Source organism: Peromyscus maniculatus, chromosome 17 (assembly GCF_049852395.1).
Source record: "Peromyscus maniculatus bairdii isolate BWxNUB_F1_BW_parent chromosome 17, HU_Pman_BW_mat_3.1, whole genome shotgun sequence".
Taxonomy (NCBI): Eukaryota; Metazoa; Chordata; class Mammalia; order Rodentia; family Cricetidae; genus Peromyscus; species Peromyscus maniculatus.
Genome location: NC_134868.1, coordinates 65,302,002 through 65,320,985, shown reverse-complemented (window position 1 = coordinate 65,320,985; position 18,984 = coordinate 65,302,002).

Here is an 18,984-nt window from a genome sequence, read left to right as displayed (position 1 = left end):
CATCCCCCCTGGCTCTTACAATATTAGGCTGAAACATTTTGAAGTAAGGCTTCACATACATGTCTAGCTGCCATTTTATTCTACTTTCTTATGCAATGAGTAGATCTAGATGAAATATTGCATCTGCATTTATTTTCTGCCTCATTTAGAACATTGGTGAGAACACATTAGCAGTTCCTATTCATGGTGTATAAACCCCTGCCCCCAAGCTTGTATTGTTGAATTCTAGTTGGCATCTGAATGGTAGGGTCATGCTGCCAAGAGTGCTGATTCCTTTGGTTCCCTACTCTTACTTCTTTATCCTGTTTTTAAGTAATTAATCAGCTTTTTGGCTTATTTTACTTTCTATATGCTTATAATTACCTGAAGTATAACTCAATTATACTACTGTTTTTGTGAAGACTAAATTTCTTTTTACTATATATATCAACTACAGTATTGTCTTATTCAGTGTTCTATTGCCGTGAGGAGGCACCATGACCAAGTCAACAATTATAAAAGAAAACATCTCATTGGGACTTGCTTACAGTTACAGAGGTTTACTCCTATTATAATCATATCAAGGAGCATGGAAGCATGCAAACAGATATGGCGCTGGAGAAGTAGCTGAGAGATCTACATTCAGATCCCCAGGCAGCAAGAGGAGAGAGGTACTGTGCCTGGCTTAGGCTTCCATTTTGTGGGGAGGGGTTTGAGACAAGGTTTCTCTGTGTAGCTTTGCACCTTTCCTGGAACTCACTCTGTAGCCCAGGCTGATCTCAAACTCACAGAGATACACCTACCTCTGCCTCCCAAGTGCTGGGATTAAAGGCATGCACCACCACCACATGGCTCTGACTTAGCATTCTTTTTTTTAATTTAATTTAATTTTATTTTATTTTTTAATTTATTTTACAACACCATTCAGTTCAACATAATAGCCACAGATTCCCCTGTTCTCCCCCTCTTGCTCCCCTCCCCCTCCCCCAGCCCCCCCCACCTCCTCCAGATCAAGGTCTCCCCCGAGGACCGGGGTCGACCTGGTAGACTCAGTCCAGGCAGGTCCAGTCCCCCGCTCCCAGACCGAGCCAAGCATCCCTGCATAAGTCCCAGGATTCAAACAGCCAACTCATGCAACGAGCCCAGGACCCGGCACCAACGCACAGCTGCCTCCCAAACAGATCAAGCCAAATGACTGTCTCACCCGTTCAGGGGGCCTGATCCAGTTGGGGACCCCTCAGCCTTTGGTTCATAGATCCTGTGCTTCCATTCATTTGGTTATTTGTCCCTGTGCTTTATCCAACCTGAATGAGGTAACCCAGGCTCAGAAAGACAAATATGGTATGTACTCACTCATAGGAAGATGCTAGATGTGGAAAAAGGATGACTGGACTGCTACTCACATCACCAGTGAGGCTACCTGAAAAATGGGACCCCAAAAAAGACATGGAGAAATGGATGAGATCTACATGAACAGCCTGGTCATGAGTAGGAACAATGAAGAGCAACGGTCGAGGGAAAGAGAGTGGGAGATCCTAGCTGGATCAAGAAAAGAGAGGGAGAACAAGGAATAGGAGACCATGGTAAATGAAGACCACATGAGAAGGGGAGGAAACAGAGAGCTAGGGAGGCCCACGGAGATCCACAAAGATACCCCCGCAAAAGACTGCTGGCAATGGTCGAGAGACGGCAGGAACTGACCTACTCTGGTGATGGGATGGCCAGACACCCTGTTAGTTGTGCCATAAACCCCATCCAAGGACTGAGGAATCTGGATGCAGACATCCATGGCTGGGCCCCTGGTGGAGCACTGGGAGTCTAATTAGTGAGAAATAAGAGGGTTTATATGAGCGAGAATTGTTGACTTAGCATTCTTAAACCTCAAAGACCACCAGTGACATATGTTTTCCAACAAGGCCATACCTACCCCAAAAAGGTCACACTTCCTATCCTAAGTACTTCCATTACTTGATGACTAAGCATTCAAATATATGAGTTTATGGGGTCATTATTTGTGGTGATATTTTATTTGTGCTGAAATGTGATATTTTATTTGTATGTTAATAAGTGAAGTTTGCCTGGAGATCAGAGGTCATGGCCATAAACAGAAGTCAGGCAGTGGTAGCACATGCCCTTAATCCAATCACATGGCAGGTATAGTCTCTATATGTTCAAGGAGACAGCCAAGTGTGGTGACACATGCCTTTAATCCCAGTACCAACCATAGAGACCTGGAGGTCTGTATAGACAGGCAGTGAGAAGGAAGTGATGTGGCTGGGCTTAGAGCCAATCAGAAGGCAGAAAAGGAAGGTAATAAAGGCACAGGTTAGACAGTAAGAGGCTCTCTTGGGAAGCTACAGCGAAGTGGTAAGCTAAGGTTAGTTGGCAGCTATTGATCTGATCTCTATGGCTTGCACCTCTGTATTTGGCTTTGCGTTTCTTATTTAATAAGACTGTTTAGAAATTCATCTACAATTCTTATTCAACCACATTCCACCCCCTGGTACCCATAAACTTATAACCATATCAAAATGCAAAAATTCATTTAGTCCAAACTTCAAAAGTCCACATAGACCATAACAATCTGAACACTTTTTAAAAGTCCAAAGTTCAAAGTCTATGATACTCATGGTAATCCATGTAACCCACTCTAACATCAAAATTACAAAGCAGATCACATATCACATACTTTCAACATACAATGGCTCAGAATATACATTACAATTCCAACAGGGAAGAAAGATAGCATAGTAGAAAAATATTGGACCAAAGCAAGATCTAAAACCAGCAGGACAAACTTCAAACTGCTTCTTCATGTCTGATGTCAATGTGCTCTTCAATCTCCAACTCTATTTAGCTTTGTAGATGGAAATACACTTCTCTCTTGGACTGATTCCATACCTGTTTTGCAGATTTTCTATGCAGGTATGTCATGACTATGACATCTCTAAAATCTTGGGTCTCCAAGGCAATCCAGGCTTCATCCTCACAGCTTCATGAAATGGCCTCTATAGGCCTCCATACAGGGACACTCCTGACACACATGTGGCCTCAGCAGCTTTCCTTGGATGTAGAAGGAGATTCTATAACCCCTTTTTTGTATCCTTGACTCTATAGCCAGAACAACCATAAGGTTGAAGCTGACAAGTTCTACTGTTTGCTGTGACTAAAATATGGCTCCCTTATTAAATTACATATGTATCAGTTTTCTGTTGTGGATCATTTTCTTCATTGTTTAAACTTTTCTTTAATTCCTTTTCACAAGTTAGAAGCTTAGCTGTGTGGTATCTTGCCCTGAGATCACCACTCCCTTTATTCCATTTAGCATCTAGTTTTTCTTTAAACATTTAATCTCCTTGAGCACTGGACATAGATCCATTACACTTCTTGATACTCATTTCTCTTCAAACTGTACATTTTGTATTTTTCTTTGTCCAGCATGCTCCTTATCACTATAGGTCTGCATTAGAATGACCGCTAATGACCACACAACATAATTAATAGTAGGGTGTCTTGAATTCTCCTCTGCCAATGCTATTAACCCAAAACTTTTCAATTTAGCCTTAGGCAGCTTTTCTTGGACAAGAGCAGAATGGAGCCACATTCTTCACCAAATACCACAAGAATAGTCTCTAGAACACTTATTAATATTTTTCCTCTCTGAAAATTCTTGAGCTAGGCTGTGATAATCTACATCCTCTCAGCACTGCTATCTTCCATGTTCCTACTAATTTGGCTCATTAAGCCCCACTTAAAGTACTTAAATGCTTTCCTAAAAAAGCAAAGAGAGAGTATGGTCCTTTGAATAGGAATGGTTCCCATAGGCACATATATTTGAATATGTGGACATTAGGGAGTGGCACTACTTGAGAGGGATTATAAAGTATGGCCTTGCTGGAGGAAGTGTGTCACTGTGGGTGGATTTGGGTTTCAGAATCCCAAGCCAGGCCCAGTGGCTCTGTCTCTCTTCTTGATGCCTGCTGATCCAGATGTAGAATTTTCAAGTTACTTCATCAGCACCATGTCTGCCTGAGTGCTTTCTGCCATGTTTATAATGGACTAAATCTCTGAAACTGTAAGCAAGCCCCAATTAAATACTTTTCTTTATAAGAGCTTCAGTGGTCATGATGTCTCCTCACAACAATAGAACACTGACTAAGACAGAGAGCCAGTGTTCCTGGCTTAGACTTCTTAAACCACAAAGCCTTCAACAAAACCATGCCTACCCCAACAAGGCCACACCTCCTAATCTTTCTAAATAGTGCCACTTCCTGATGACTAAGCATTCAAATGTATGAGCCCATTGGGGGGTCATTCTTATTCAAACCATAAGTGTCATAGGATACACGCATAAATTTTTGCTCTCTGGATCTTTATTTTTAATTTCAAATGCAATTTTACATATGTTGGAAACATTTAGAAAGGTAATTATAGAGGCCTATAGACAGACAGAAATGTGTGTTTATCATTCCATGCAGACTCTCACCTGAAATCTGAAGTCACTTAAGGCTGCATCTTTTACCTCAGAATAGATAAACAAGATTATGTTGACATTTGGCTTCTAAAGATCATAATGGTAGAAAAATAAAGAAAATGTGGAATAACCAATGATTGTTGAGAACCTAAATATTTTATATTATTCAGTGTACAAGTATTAAGAAGCTCTATTTTATCTTAAGGCTCAAAAAATAGCTTGATGAAAAGGGATTAAAATATTTAGTGGAACACAAATAAATGTTTTAGATAGCAGTATGCCAAAGGATTTCTAGTTATCTTTATTTAATTTTAAATGGATCTCTTACTTAAGAAAACACAGCATCTTTATGTAACAAATTCTATATCAGTACCCTCCAGAGGCATTTCCCACTTAAGATCTGATAATAAACAGAAGTGTATTTACCTTCACAGAGCTTTATGAGGCAAACACAATCCTGTGTGTGGAAGAGCTAAGCTTTCACTCATATCCACAGATATCACTAGATAGTAGTTTTCAAATTTAAGATAAAACAATGGCTTGTGCTCAAGATCCCCAATGTTTAAGCTTTATTCAGTGGGGCTGGTAGGCAGGAAGGAGAGAGCGCTCTCAGCCCTTTCACTTCTTATTTCCTTTCCCAGGAGCTTGTGAGGAATCTCCTGGGCTCCTGATCTTGGAAAATATAGGCTGAAAATTACTGCATGTTCAAACATGTGTTTTAACCACAGAATGCATCAGAAAATAGGATATGAAACTTCATGTGTTCCTTCATTATGTAAGCTTGTTTTTCCTCTTCCAGTTTCCCTAGAGTGTGAGTTGAATCATAGTCTGCATTAAAACAGTGGCCACCTTGGACTTGTGATCATTTTATGCAAGAGAAGGGCAAGCCTAGTGCTTCAGGCAGCTTGAGTTCATCCTTAGACCCTTAACAGAGTGATAGGTGAAAGTTTCTTTTCATCAGCCCACTGGCTTCTCCACATTGTTTCAGTCTATAACTGGTTGGGCAGAGAAGAGATTAAACCCTGTTATTGGTCTCTAAGTGTGTTCCTCCCAGCCTCTGTAACCAGGAAGTCTTGACGTAAGACTCTCTTTTCAGAGAGAGCAACTTGGTTAAGAATTAATATTTTCCACCCAAATGGACAGCCAAATTTTAGGAGAACAGCCCAGAAACATTTGCTTAACACATAGATGCATCATTGTCTGATATTTTACAAATGACTCTTGAGCAGGGCCTACATATTACACAGGTGTCTCTTTTCTCATAAATCATGAGGTATTCCTCTGTGGAACAGGAAAGTCATGACTTTCCACCACTCTTAGGAAGATTTGAGAGCTTGGTGGAAAAAAGCCATATGAGGTAGCATGGAGCTGTCAGCTGCAACACTCCAGGCAACGCAGGAGATTATTTTTATTGGAAGGCAATAAAGTCCAAATACTATCATTACAGGCCTTCTCCTGGCCTCTTTTCCAGCTTTCATTATTACTGCACAGCAGCCTCAGCAATTGTATTTGTCAACACTGTAGGGAGAACTCTGCAACCTGTTGGTGACTCAGTAAATTGGGATTTGCCTTGTGAATACTGATGTTTTGGAGAGCTCTGTCCTGGCAGCCTGGGAAGAGCTTGCCATTCAGAATGACATTTTATTCTGTGTATTGTGATTAGTTTTGCAGCAGAGTTTAAAAGTGAAATTGCTTTTGTAGTCTGAGGAAGAAACAAGCACTAAGCGGCTACATTTAGAGATATATGTAATTTTGGGGGGATGTTAAAAGAATGGTGAGATTTCAAAGATAGTACATGGATTTAAATAAATAAGGTTGTTTATTGAGAAACTTTGCCAAAAGGGCTGCACTAGTGGTAATACCACAACTCAAAAAATACAGTGGTTTCAAAATATAAAGAAAAGAGCATGATGAAACTAGGGTTCTGGTTAATTGATTACCTGGGAAAATTCAGACAGTGATCTAAGTGAATAATTTGTGGGGAGAGAATATTACAAATCAGAGTTGATGCTTCATTTATGTTAGCTATTAATAGAGCATATAGCCATTATTTTGAGGTTAAATAAATGAACAGAACATTCTAATATGCATTAAATAAGAAAAATCCCTGGTAGGAGAGGCTCTCGCCTCACACAATGTGACTTTAGAGCAAAGCAGAGAATGGGGGAGAAGGTAAGATGGACCCATGTGTTTTTTTCATTCATCAGTTTAGTCTGGGTACACATTCTGTCCACTGTATAGATGTTCCTATTTTAGACATTCAGGGTACAGTTGTCAGCAAAAGGCCCTTGTTTCATGAACCATGTATTCTAGAAAAAGAGGAAATCATAAAGTTTGCACATAAGTGGATGGAAAAATATATGCCAAGTGAGGTATTTCAAGCACAGAAAGACAAACACAGTATGCCCTCTTTCATATGTAAAGCCTACTTTCAAATCTTCATTTTGCATATTTAACTTGAGGAGAAAGCAGAAACTGAAAAGTAGAATGGGACCTTGAATGGGCATGTCAAGGAGGGGAGATACTATATTATAGGTAACATGAAAGTAGTGAGGTGAAATACAGGGGAAAACAGGTTAAAGCAGGAATAGGTGTAGGAGTTGGCAAATTTAGCCAGTAAAGTGGGAGGGATAGCCTAAGAAAAAGGATAGGGAAGCCTCTACCATCTCATAACCCAAGTTAACATAAGTAATTGAAGTAATGATAGAACAGATAATAAATGAAAGAAGAATGGGAATACTGGGGGTTAAAGGATTAAGTGGTGATGAGGTTGGGGGATGGGAGAGAAACAGAGTAATGGTGGATTGACCAAAACTAAGGATGCATGAAAAGGCCTTATTAATAGTAAGCTAATTTTAAAACAGAACTTTAAAGGGGGAAATCAGAATGTAGTTTCTCTGAACGGGTGGACAATATTTTTATCTGTGAACTCTGTATATTAGAATATATCCTGTTGGAGCTGTGCCTTGAGAAATACACTAATGCAATCTCTATCCATTATGGTGTTGCAGTGTTGGTCTCAACATAAGGAAAATAATCTACAAGGTTAATCTTTTCTTCTTTCAATCCTGTTGTTAGCATTTAGACATTACCTGGCCCACCCCTTGGGGACCTGGCAGGATGCACTTGCTAACATTCAGGCAAATACCTAGACAGCTCAGATCCTACAACTGTAATCTGTGCATATGCATCACACAGATGCACAGTCTCTTTACACATGCACTAAATCCATCTATTAAAGGCAACCTCCTTCTCCTTCTTCCTCTCTCTCCTTCTTTCCCCATCTCTGCCCATGAGGCCACGTCTGTACTCCCTCGCTTTCCCCTTTTCCCATCTTCCTTTCTTATTCCTTCTCTCCTCAGCCCTTAACTCCAGAGGTGGGCTCTACCCTTTCTTCCTTTCCCCCAATAGAATCCTCTACTTTAGCGCTGTATGGATGGCGTATCTCTCTCACACCGGCTGTGTAGGCCCTTGGCTCCAATCTGCCTAGACTGTAGCCCACCGTTTTTAAATTATAACACCTTGGTCTCCTGACTTTTTACCTCTGGGTGAAGAGAAAAAGAGGGAAAGGAATACAGTAGAATCAGTGTTCTGTTCAGATTTAGCATTAGAGGAAATTGTCTTCAGAGGAAAAAGAAGAGTGATTCAGAGTTGTTTTTTTTTTCTTTTTTTTTCAGTTTAACTAAGATATCAAAATTTCATGGTCATGTGTACATGGAATTTTTCATCAGTTTAAGAACTTTTCATTTTTAAACCATGAATCAAGAGGTACATTCTTGTATGGGGATGGGAATTGCTGTAGTGATGGTGTGCTAGATCATCTGTATTTCCTTTTCTATTTTTGTTGTAGTGGGGAATTAACCATAGGGACTTTCATTTGCTAAGAATGGAAGGACTTTATCACTGAACTCCTTTCCACAGCCTCACTATTTACCTACTTGTCAAAAAGTAACCTGTAAGTGTTCCTTGGGATGATTACATTTCCATTGAGAAAGCAAGAGTCTCCAGTATTCTATCTTTAGGGACCATTACCTTCATCCTATAGGACATTTGACAATGTGCTGAACAGTGGAAGGAATATCCTCCTTTCCACAGTTTGGAGGAAAGTGGGAAGATTACTTTTACCAGCCTTGGTGGGAAAAACAAAAACAAGCTTTCTATCACATTTTAAAGGTATTTTTGAGGTTGTTGTTGTTGGTTTTCTTTTTTCTTCATTTTTTTTTTGAGTCTTATGAATTTCATGGTTCCTACTTGAAGCAAATCACTTACTGGCAAAAATCTGTAATATATTTAATTATTCCTTTCATTGTAGCTCAACTTAATTTTACTAACTTTGTTTGGTCTCTTCATAGGGCAATCAATATCCTGTACCAATACTTCATTGTGTCAGTAGCTAATGATCAGCTATTGGGCCTTGTATTGTTTGAAAGCATGGTTCTCCATAATAAAGGAAATATACATGGACATTAAATGATTTGGATATATAAAAATGACCATTCAAATGCTGATTTTTTTCAATGTTGCAAAACCAGGTAATTCCATATCAGGTAAATATGCATGTGTGTATCTGTTCATGCAGGTGTATATGTGGACTTGCATATGTATGTTGCTGGGGCTTAAACCCAAAACCCTATGTATGCAAAGCCAGTGAACCTACATTTTCAGCACCATTAGGATTTCTAACATTCACCATCCAATATCTAAAAATGAGCTTACAGCTAAAAATAAGCTTCTTGGACCACAAGAAGGCAAAATTGGCTTGGCTGGAAATATTAACAATTTTCATACCTGCAAAACTAGTAAGAGCAGTTGCATTTGCTAGTTGAGTGAAAACAAGGAAAAAATCTAGATTTACAAACTACAAACTCAAAGTTTTAGATAAGTCTTTGGTATTATCACCAAGTGCTTAAAAATTAAGTATCAAATCAGTCCTATCATTTAGGATGGTGGGTTAGGCCTTACACTGCCTCAGTTTCTTCCCTATAAAACATGATTGTAATACCTAACTTAATTGGATTTATGAAGAAAATGTCTGAAAATTAGTATGAATCTTTTTTATTTAAGTCTAACTTGGCTTCTAAATTGGTGCCTAAGGGCAGATTTAATGGGCAAAACTGGACATTTTCAAGTATTTAGGAAATAAAAGTTGTATTTTATTGGCAGTATAACTTTTCCTTAGGTGAAAGGCACCCTGTCACCCTGTTAAAGCTACCCCCTCCGCTTTAATTTCTATCATCTATATTTTAGATGATCAGAACAGATTTTTTTCATCCAATATTAAGTAAGAGCTATGCTTTCCTCATGGATGCAGTTTATTTGTTTTTTAATATGCACATTTAATGTTGAATGCTTTAAATGAAACAGAAGCAGACACTTTTTTCTTAGCTCCTACCTCCCCATTTTTAATGGCTGGAGTAATGGTTCCCAAAAGTTGTGATGCCACAAAGCCTGGAGTATCTCCTTTGATGTGTCTCTCTTATGGTATGATAAAGAAAAAAAATTCTTATAATTACATTTGGTAATTTTAGGATTACTATTTTTGTTTTGAAGATTTTCTATATTCTAAAGTGAAATTCCAGGTCAACAAGTCATGTTGTCAGAGAATCAATGTAATAAAGTGGGAGAGAATGAAAATGGGTTGGATTACCTTTGGATGTAGATACCACAAAGCTTTCCTTGCTGCCTTGAACACATGGTGTCAGTAATACATGTTAAAAATGATCATTTTACATATGTCAATAATCCATCTTAAAAGTTGTGTCTAATTAAAGTAGATAATTTTCATAAGCATAATAAAGTTTAGTAAATAATTATGCTTGGGTAACTGGAATATTCTATGGAAGGATTAGAGGAGTGTTAGAAAATGAACTTGAGTAGAAGTTGGTCTTGGAAATTTTATGGCAGTGTGAAACTCTTTTTTTAAAACTTTTATTAAGAAAAAACTTTCATTCATTTTACACACCAAAGATCCTCCTCTTCCCTTCTCCCAGCTTCCGCCCCCCCCCCAGCATCTCCCTTCCAACCTACCCCCCACTCCCTGCCTCAAGAAGGCAAGGGCCTCTCATGGGGAGGCACATTGAGTAGAGGCAAGTCCAAGCCCCTCCTCCTGCCTCAAGGCTACACAAATCCCATCATAGGTATTGGGGGGTCCAAAATGCCAGCTCATGCACCAGGAATGGATTCTGATCCTACCACCAGGGGGCCCCCAAGCAGATCAAGCTACAAAACTGTCTCATGATGCAGAGGGCCCAGCCCAGTCCCATGCAGGCTCCACAGCCATTGATCCAACTTTCATGAGTTCCCACTAGTTTGGTTTGGTCGTTCCTGCATGTTTCCCCATCATGATCCTGATGTACTTGTTCATAGAATCCCTTTTCTCTCTCTTTGACTGGACTCCTGGAGCTCTGCCTGGTGTTTGGTTGTGAATCTCTGCATCTGCTTCCATCAGTCTTTGGAGAAAAGCTCTGTGATGACAGTTAGGGTATTCACTGGTCTGATCACTGGGGTAAGCCAGTTCAGTTCAGGCACCCTCTCCATTATTTGTAGTAGTCCAAGCTAGGGTCATCCTTGGGGTTTCCCTAGCACCAGGTTTCTCTATCCCCATGATGTCTCCCTCTATCATGGCATCTCTTTCTCTGCTTTCCCACTCCATCCCTGTTCTAGCTCAACCATTCCTTTCTCTTATGTTCTCATTCCCTACCTTCTAATCTCCATTGCCCACCCCTCATCCCCAGGTTATTCATGGAGATCGCATCTATTTCCCATTTCCAGGGCGATCCATGTGTCCCTCTTTGAGTCATCCTTGTTAGCTAGCTTCTCTGGAGTTGTGAGTTGGTGTCTGGTTATTCCTTGTTTTACATCTAGTATCCAATTATGAGTGAGTACACACCATGTTTGTCCTTCTGAGTCTGGGTTACCTCATTAAGGGTGATATTTTCTAGTTCCATCCATTTGCCTGCAAATTTCATGATGTCATTGTTTTTCTCCATTCTTCAGTTGAGGGGCATCTAGGTTGTTTCCAGGTTCTGGCTATTATGAATAATGCTGATATGAACATAGTTGAGCATATGTCTCTGTGGTATGATTGAACATTCCTTGGGTATATGTCCAAGAGTGGTATAGCTGGGTCTTTGATGTGCTATTTCTAGGGGTTTTTTTTGCAATTGGTAAATATATTGTAAAAGTTAGAACTTATGATTAGATATCATGTTTGCAAATACGACTGTTCAGGTACTACTCAGTCTGAGCATTACCATCTGTTGGTGTATGGAGGACATATTGAACACAATGTTTTGTAGGAAAATACCTCTCAGCAGGAAGTTGTTGTCCAGAAGTGTTGAATGTAGTTCCATGTAAAGTCAGGCAGATGCAGGGCATGGTGTTCTGTTCATGAAAGTCTGTACATCAAAGAGTTATACTAATATTGCAGTTAAAGCCACTGTTTTCTAGCAGGTTCTAAAGCAAACCAGTGGCCAGATGGCAAAATTGGACATGGCAAAACATTCATTATCATCCAATTTTGTTATTGATAGAAACAGACAGTATCCACAGTCATTCCTATTTGGTTCCTGGTAAATCTGACTAAAGGGTATTTTTCCAATCCATTTTCTTTCACATTTAATTGACTGATGGTCTTGGAAGGCACATGTCCTAGCAACTTGGATTTAAGATTTGTTTTTGAAGCAAAGGAGAAAAACTGATTTCTCCTCCCTTCCCAGTTACAAGACTAAATTCTCAAGGAAGAAAACAGTTGTCATCTGAGGAATGCAAATTGTTTGTTTGTGGTGCTTTAGTAATCTCTAGAGAGTTTCATGATGAGGGAATTAAAATTCAATGAATTTTTCTTTTGGGCCAACATTGTAACTGCTAGAAATTCATCCAAAGAATGAATTATACATGTGCACAATGATTTAACTACAAACTTATTCATGGCAATATTACTTTTAAATTAAAAAAAATAGAGAAAAGTGGAATGCCTGTTTGTTAAATTCAATCATTCATTCAACAACAAGCAATAAGTCAAAGCTCAAGTCCTACTGTTCTGTTTGGCAATCAGTGATAGACTAAATCAGATACTAATGACAATTCATGCAATGGACTACTACACAGTCATTAATAATGTAGAAGTAGGGAATACATAGGGCAGACCTTTTGGTGTTAAGCTCTATTTAAGCATATACAATGAATTTATATATCTTTATGAGAATCAATCTGGCAGCCTATGATGTTATGAATATTGGAATCATCCTGTGTTGGCAGTTAAAAGGGAGCTAACTTCGCAGAAATGAAAACTTGAAATAGCCAACCATCACCTTACAGGGATTGGCAGTGAGAATTTAATTACAGAATACTGGCTTATTCAGTGAATGACCCAGAAGGAAGGATAAGGTATGAAAGTAGAGAAGGAATAAGTTGGAAAAGGGTGGCCAGGATAAGATTTGGGAAATGACTGAAAAAAAGTTTGGTGAGATCTTCTGTTAAGGAATGAGGTGGAGCTTAGTGGTAGAGCAATTGCCTACCTGGAAAAATAATGGATGAATGAACAGATGGATTTGTGAATGGATGGATGGATGGATGAGTGAGTGAGTAAATAAACATAAATACTATTTAAAGTTTGGGAGTCATCAAAGCTATTACTTCCTAGGGAACAGGAACATTGGAAGCAATAATACAGTCATGGAAGAGATTATCTATATATCTTTAAAAGAAGTATGTGTAGTCTTAATACATAGAAGTATTAAACTTCACCATGGAAATTCTCTCTAACCAAGTCTGCTTCACCCAAATCCTTTATATCATCTCGTATAATTGCTACACAACCAACCCACCTATCTGAGAGTCAAGGACAAAACACATTCATTTACCATGAACTTCAGTGGAAGAAGAAGGGGTTCTTTAAGTTTACATTGTGCACTTAGTGTAGTTGAAGTTTTCCTGTGTTCACCCAGCTCCTGCAGCCACTCAGACCCAAGTAAACACACAGAGACTTATATTACTTATAGCCTACTTATAGCAGGCTTCTTGCTATCTAGTCCTTATATCTTAAATTAACCCATTTCTATAAATCTATACCTTGCCACATGGCTTGTGGCTTACCAGTATTTTTACACCTTGTTTCTTCTGTATCTGGCTGGTGACTCAGCCTTCCTGTTCTCAGCATTCTCCTCTCTCTTTGTCCCACCTATACTTCCTGCCTGGCTACTGGCCAATCAGTACTTTATTTATTAACCAATCAGAGCAACACACTCACAGCATAGAGAGCAATATCCACTGCACTGCAGAATATGGAACATTTGATTATCCTTGTGCTTCCCTGCATTTCCATAGAAAAATGAGTACCAAGATGGTCCAAGTAAATACCTTTCTATGGAATGGAGGAACTGTCCCTGATTCTGTTATTCTCATTTACATTAGGAATGTAAGGCTGGGCTTCTCCTGCATTCTAAACTGTCAGAGGGTGATTGCCTCAAGTCATACAGTTTGCTGGAGAATTTGGAGTAAAACAAACAAAGGAAACAGTAGCTATTATCCAAATGAATACAATGTAATTAGATGAATCTATAGACCTGTCCATTACAGAAAACTAATTATGAATCAGATATATAGATTTTGGAGAATTTTTATGCAAGATACATTTTATATGCTTATGGTAATAAATTGCATTAAACAATAGACACAGGTTTAACAATTGAGGCCAATGAGAGCTATGCTTTAACTTTAGATTTAAATTTGCCTCCACTGTTGGAGAGCTTGAGGGTATTAAATGATTCAGAGAACTATGTGTAGAGATTCTGGAGTTGGATTTTGGAATGCATTGCCTGCAATTAAAGTAACCATTAGCAGGATTGTGTTTATATATAGGCAAAATGGGGTATGGTATTGACCCATGACTGATGAATTTGATCAATGAAGACAGTCAACTAGAATAATTCTGGCCCAAAACACAGCTTTTAGCATTAATTAAAAAATTTTAAGTGTCTAAATTTTTTAATAGTTGCTTTAACTGGCTTCAAACTATGTTTGGATAAGTACCATTTTCAGGCATATAAATTAGAAAATATTTATCTGAATATTTTAATCTGTTTGATTTATTTAAACATAATTTTATTGATTCTTTGCAAATTTCACATCATGTACCCTAATCCCTCTCATTTCTCAGCCCCATCATGTCTGACTTTAACCCTTGTAGTGTCCCCACAAAGGAAAACTTAAAAAGAAATAATAAAAATAAATTAAAAAATAAAGTAATATTAATTCACAAGCAAACAAAAGCCAAAAAAATAAACACATTAAAAAAAGCATATATAAACCATTTTGTTCCTCAGTCTTTCCCACCTCTCCACGTTCATGTCTTCATTCATCTTAGTTGCACTGGGAGCTGCTGTGTCTCATGCAGTATACCCTTTTGTTCAAACAGCTTTACTCACTTGTGCTTGTAAGTGACTGTGCCTCTAAGTGATTGTGGGCATATATGTGTATTTTTGTATACTCATCTATACATGATGGCTTTGAAGAAAGATCACTAGAACATAAAAGTAAATTAGAAAATACTACTATAGTGTCTTAGTTAGGGTTTCTATTGCTGCAATGAAACATTGTGACGCAAAAGCAAGTTGAGGAAAGAATTTGTTGGGCTCACATTTCTGTGTTTTAATCTATCACTGACGGAAGCCAGAACATGAATTCAACAGGACAGGAACCTGGATGCAGGAGCTGATGCAGAGGCTGCTGATGCTTATGGGCTGCTCCACAAGGCTTCCTCAGTCTGCTTTCTTAAAGAATCCAGGACCACCAGCCTGGGGAGGGAATCACCCACAATGGTCTACTAATCACTAATTAAGAAAGTGCTTTACAGGATGGCCCACAGCCTAATCATATGGAGGCCTTGTCTCAACTGAAGTTTCCTCCTCTCAAATGACCATGGTTTGTGTCAAATTGACATGAATCCATATAAGAAAAGAATGTTGAGTTTACAATTTACAATTCACAGTTGAGGACAATGATGTCTAGAAAGTGAGTGCTCAAGGTCCTTGAATGATATCTATCCACTGTTGAGTTGATGTAGAATAGTACTTTTACACAGAAATCAGCAGATGTGTAGTTAATTTCTGTACAGCATGACTTTAAAATCTATGTTACTATTGAATCTAAATCTATTGTTATGTTTTCAGAAACTCACATATCAGGATTCAGATTATACCTCTAATATCATATTTCACATTTATAAAAGGAGCAAAGGTTCTGAGTATAAATATTTGTTCCAGCAGTTACTTCACAGAGATATTTTCACCATAATCATTATTGAATGTGTGCATTTCCAGGTAAATGAGAAAGGTGACAAATGCTTTTCTCCCTGAAGACATCTTTACTCTCTTCACAGAACCTTTAATCTTCTTCCCTTGACTTCCTGTTCCCCTATCTTTTGCCATGTCTACTTTGGTCATTGCCTTTGTTTTTCATGAGAGGGACCTTGCTTTTCTCCACTGAAATGATAGTCAGGAATCAATATGTTAGGTTGAGAAATAAAGACATCAGGGTTCCCAAGGAGGAGCTGGACCTACATAATTAATGAATGTATGTATAAGGTATTAATCCATCCCCCAAATGTATCCTCATTCTTATTAGATATATAAATGAGTCCTAGCATGATAATGGTATCCAAACTAATTCTAGAATTTATTACCAGCTCTTTATATTCCTTTTGATAGAGATAATGTCTCATGTCACCCAGGCTGGCTTTGAACACAGTACATAACTAAGGCAGGTCTTGATACTCATGCTTTTTTTTCTTCTTCAATATTGGGATTACAGGTGTATGCTACCATACTTAGCAGTCCTATACTTTAAATAAGTAAAAAGAGAAAACAACATGAAAATGATTGATAACAAGAAGACAACTTAGTTTGGGATAAACTCTCAGAATCTTATTCTTCCTGGGAGGTACAGATTTGAAGCCACTCACATTTAACTTTGTGCATTTAACTTTGGCTTGTATGAATTCCCCTTTATGGGGAAACTGAAGACTCTACTAACTGTCAGATGTGAGAAGAGCTATAGGATGAGTTGAGGGTCCAGCAGACAGACTGTGACACTACATTGTTGGATTGCCTCTTTTATGCCATTTCCCAGGAAAATTGTTGTCCTTACAGACCCCTAGCAGCATCTGGAGAGAAATATGCTGAGGCCAAGGCAGTAATTGTGATGGCTTCTCAAAGATGAATGAGGCTGCTGCAAGGATCTATCACTGATGAACTGAGCACTTACTTCATTAGAGTTGAGCTACTCACAGATGGTGCTCCTCCCTAGCATGCCTTGAAATCAGAGCATAGGTTTTCTACAAGAGACAGAGATTTATAATCAAGGAGATTGTTTATCTTTCTTTCTCCCATAGAAGCTCTGTGCCATTTAGTTACAGGCCTGGTAGTTTATCTTGGGTGATTCTCATTCCTTCTTCAGAGCAGTTAAATTCAGGATTGTTTCATAACTTCTAGGCCAGGATAGGCTCTTAACACTCTGCACAACAGACTTAAGTTATATGTGAATACAAGTTCTTGGATGATATCCTATTAACAATACCCAGCAGTATGGAGTTTCTCAACCACTAAAGCTAATCATCACGTTTATCTTGTTTCTACAAGATCAGTCAGTAGCTAGCTGTGACTGAAGAAAACAAAGGAGATCATGTATCTCTTCACACTGAAGAGTAAACAGTGTCAATGGCAATAGAGGAAATGAATAGATACCATGGGACTGAAGGTACCATTTTTCTGGCAACAGGAGCTGTATGGAGGAGGATGTGCACCCTCCAATGTTGCTATTATAGTCAGAAACATCTTACACTGAACAGCATAGGATTGAATAAGGCCAAGGTTATGAGTTACACTGAGGCCATTGTAAATGGGAAACTGTCTACTAAGCATGCATGAATCTATGAACTTTCATATCAAGGAAACAATAGGAGAAGTTTTCTGTGAAGCTTTTGTGACAGGGCAAAACTTCATACAAAAACTGGCATGTGTTCTAGATTTGGCACGTTGAATCTGTGTTGTCGAGGAATGATGTTGCCCTCAGTAGGTAAGTAGTCCCAGTTTTCATCCAGATATTTACCCCCTGGCACTGTAACACTGGATAAGTTTTTGCTTTCTCAGTGCCTCCATCTTTTCATTTGAAAAGTGAGAACAATTAAATGAGATGTGAGTACAAATATCACAGAGGGCATGATTTTTGTACTTACCAGCTTTTTTAAAATACAGTTTTTTTTAGGGACTGTGTGGACTGCTACATATTAAATTTGTACACATCTGTAAGCTGTTAATATTGTTATCTGCTCTTTGAATTTGCATACTCATGTGCAGGTGTGTGAACATACATATGTATGAGTGAAGGAGCCAGTATGGACAGCTCTGTGGGTTTGTCTACTAACCTTCTAGCTCCTTGAAGGAGATTGCTTAATGCAATGTGAAAAAGCAAGCAATGCCATATCTAATATTTTTAAATAATCAATTCCATTTAAACCACAAACTCACAGGAGAATTACATCAGCCTCCTGGAGGCTGTACCATGGCTCTGGGTGAGATTGAATCTGCCACTCTCAACCTCTAAGCTGAGCAAATGTGCATGTGTGTTTTAATGGGTTTCTATGGTGGCTTGACCTTTGTAGTACATAGGTGAGCCGACTCCGATTCCTGGATCTGAAACCTTCTGAGGCATGCATGGCCCAAAGGGTAGAAGTATTTTCTAATCAATAACACTTCAAGTCAGCAAAAACCTACATAAGCTCAGTTTTGCAAAATCTTATAACACTTTGTGACAGTCATTTATGAATGTTCTTTAGCATTTAAAAGGCTCTTTGTATACTTTGTCAGAATTCCATGCAATGAATTTTGCTTGATTTTTAGGGGTGGGGAAGAAAAGTCTTCTATTTAATTTTTAAAGGAGTGTATAAATAAATTTCATTCAGCTTTAGTTGGTGACATCTGTTGTTTATTTCAGAGCAGGAATCATGAAATTTTAGATCTACCAGGGGCCTTAGAGACTTCTGAGTCCAGTGGTTTTTGAACTGGGCTTTGCAGAGAGTAGGAAGTTGTTGAAGGTGCCTCTGGGGTTCCCACAGACAAGCACAGATGGGATTGCTGGTTGGCAGAGTTCCAAGAAAGTCAGCACATTTAACCAGGGCAGCATTGTTTTTAAATGATTCACATATTAAAGCTCATTATATCATTGTAGTTAAAAATATTCTTTCATTTAGACTGTTGGCAAACCACCAATGAACTTCAAATCATTGAGTTTACAACTGTAGATTCTAGACTTTTTTTTCACCCAAAACAAGGTTTCTCTGTGTAGCCTTGGCTATCCTGAAACTTACTCTGTAGACTAGGCTGGCCTTGAACTCACAGGGATACGCCTGCATCCAAAGTGCTGGGATTAAAGGCGTGTGCCACCACTGCCAGGCTAGATTCTAGACTTTAAGGGAAGCAGTTGTTGAGACTGCAACGAGAGTAGATAGTTGGAATCTGGGTCTAGCGATTCTT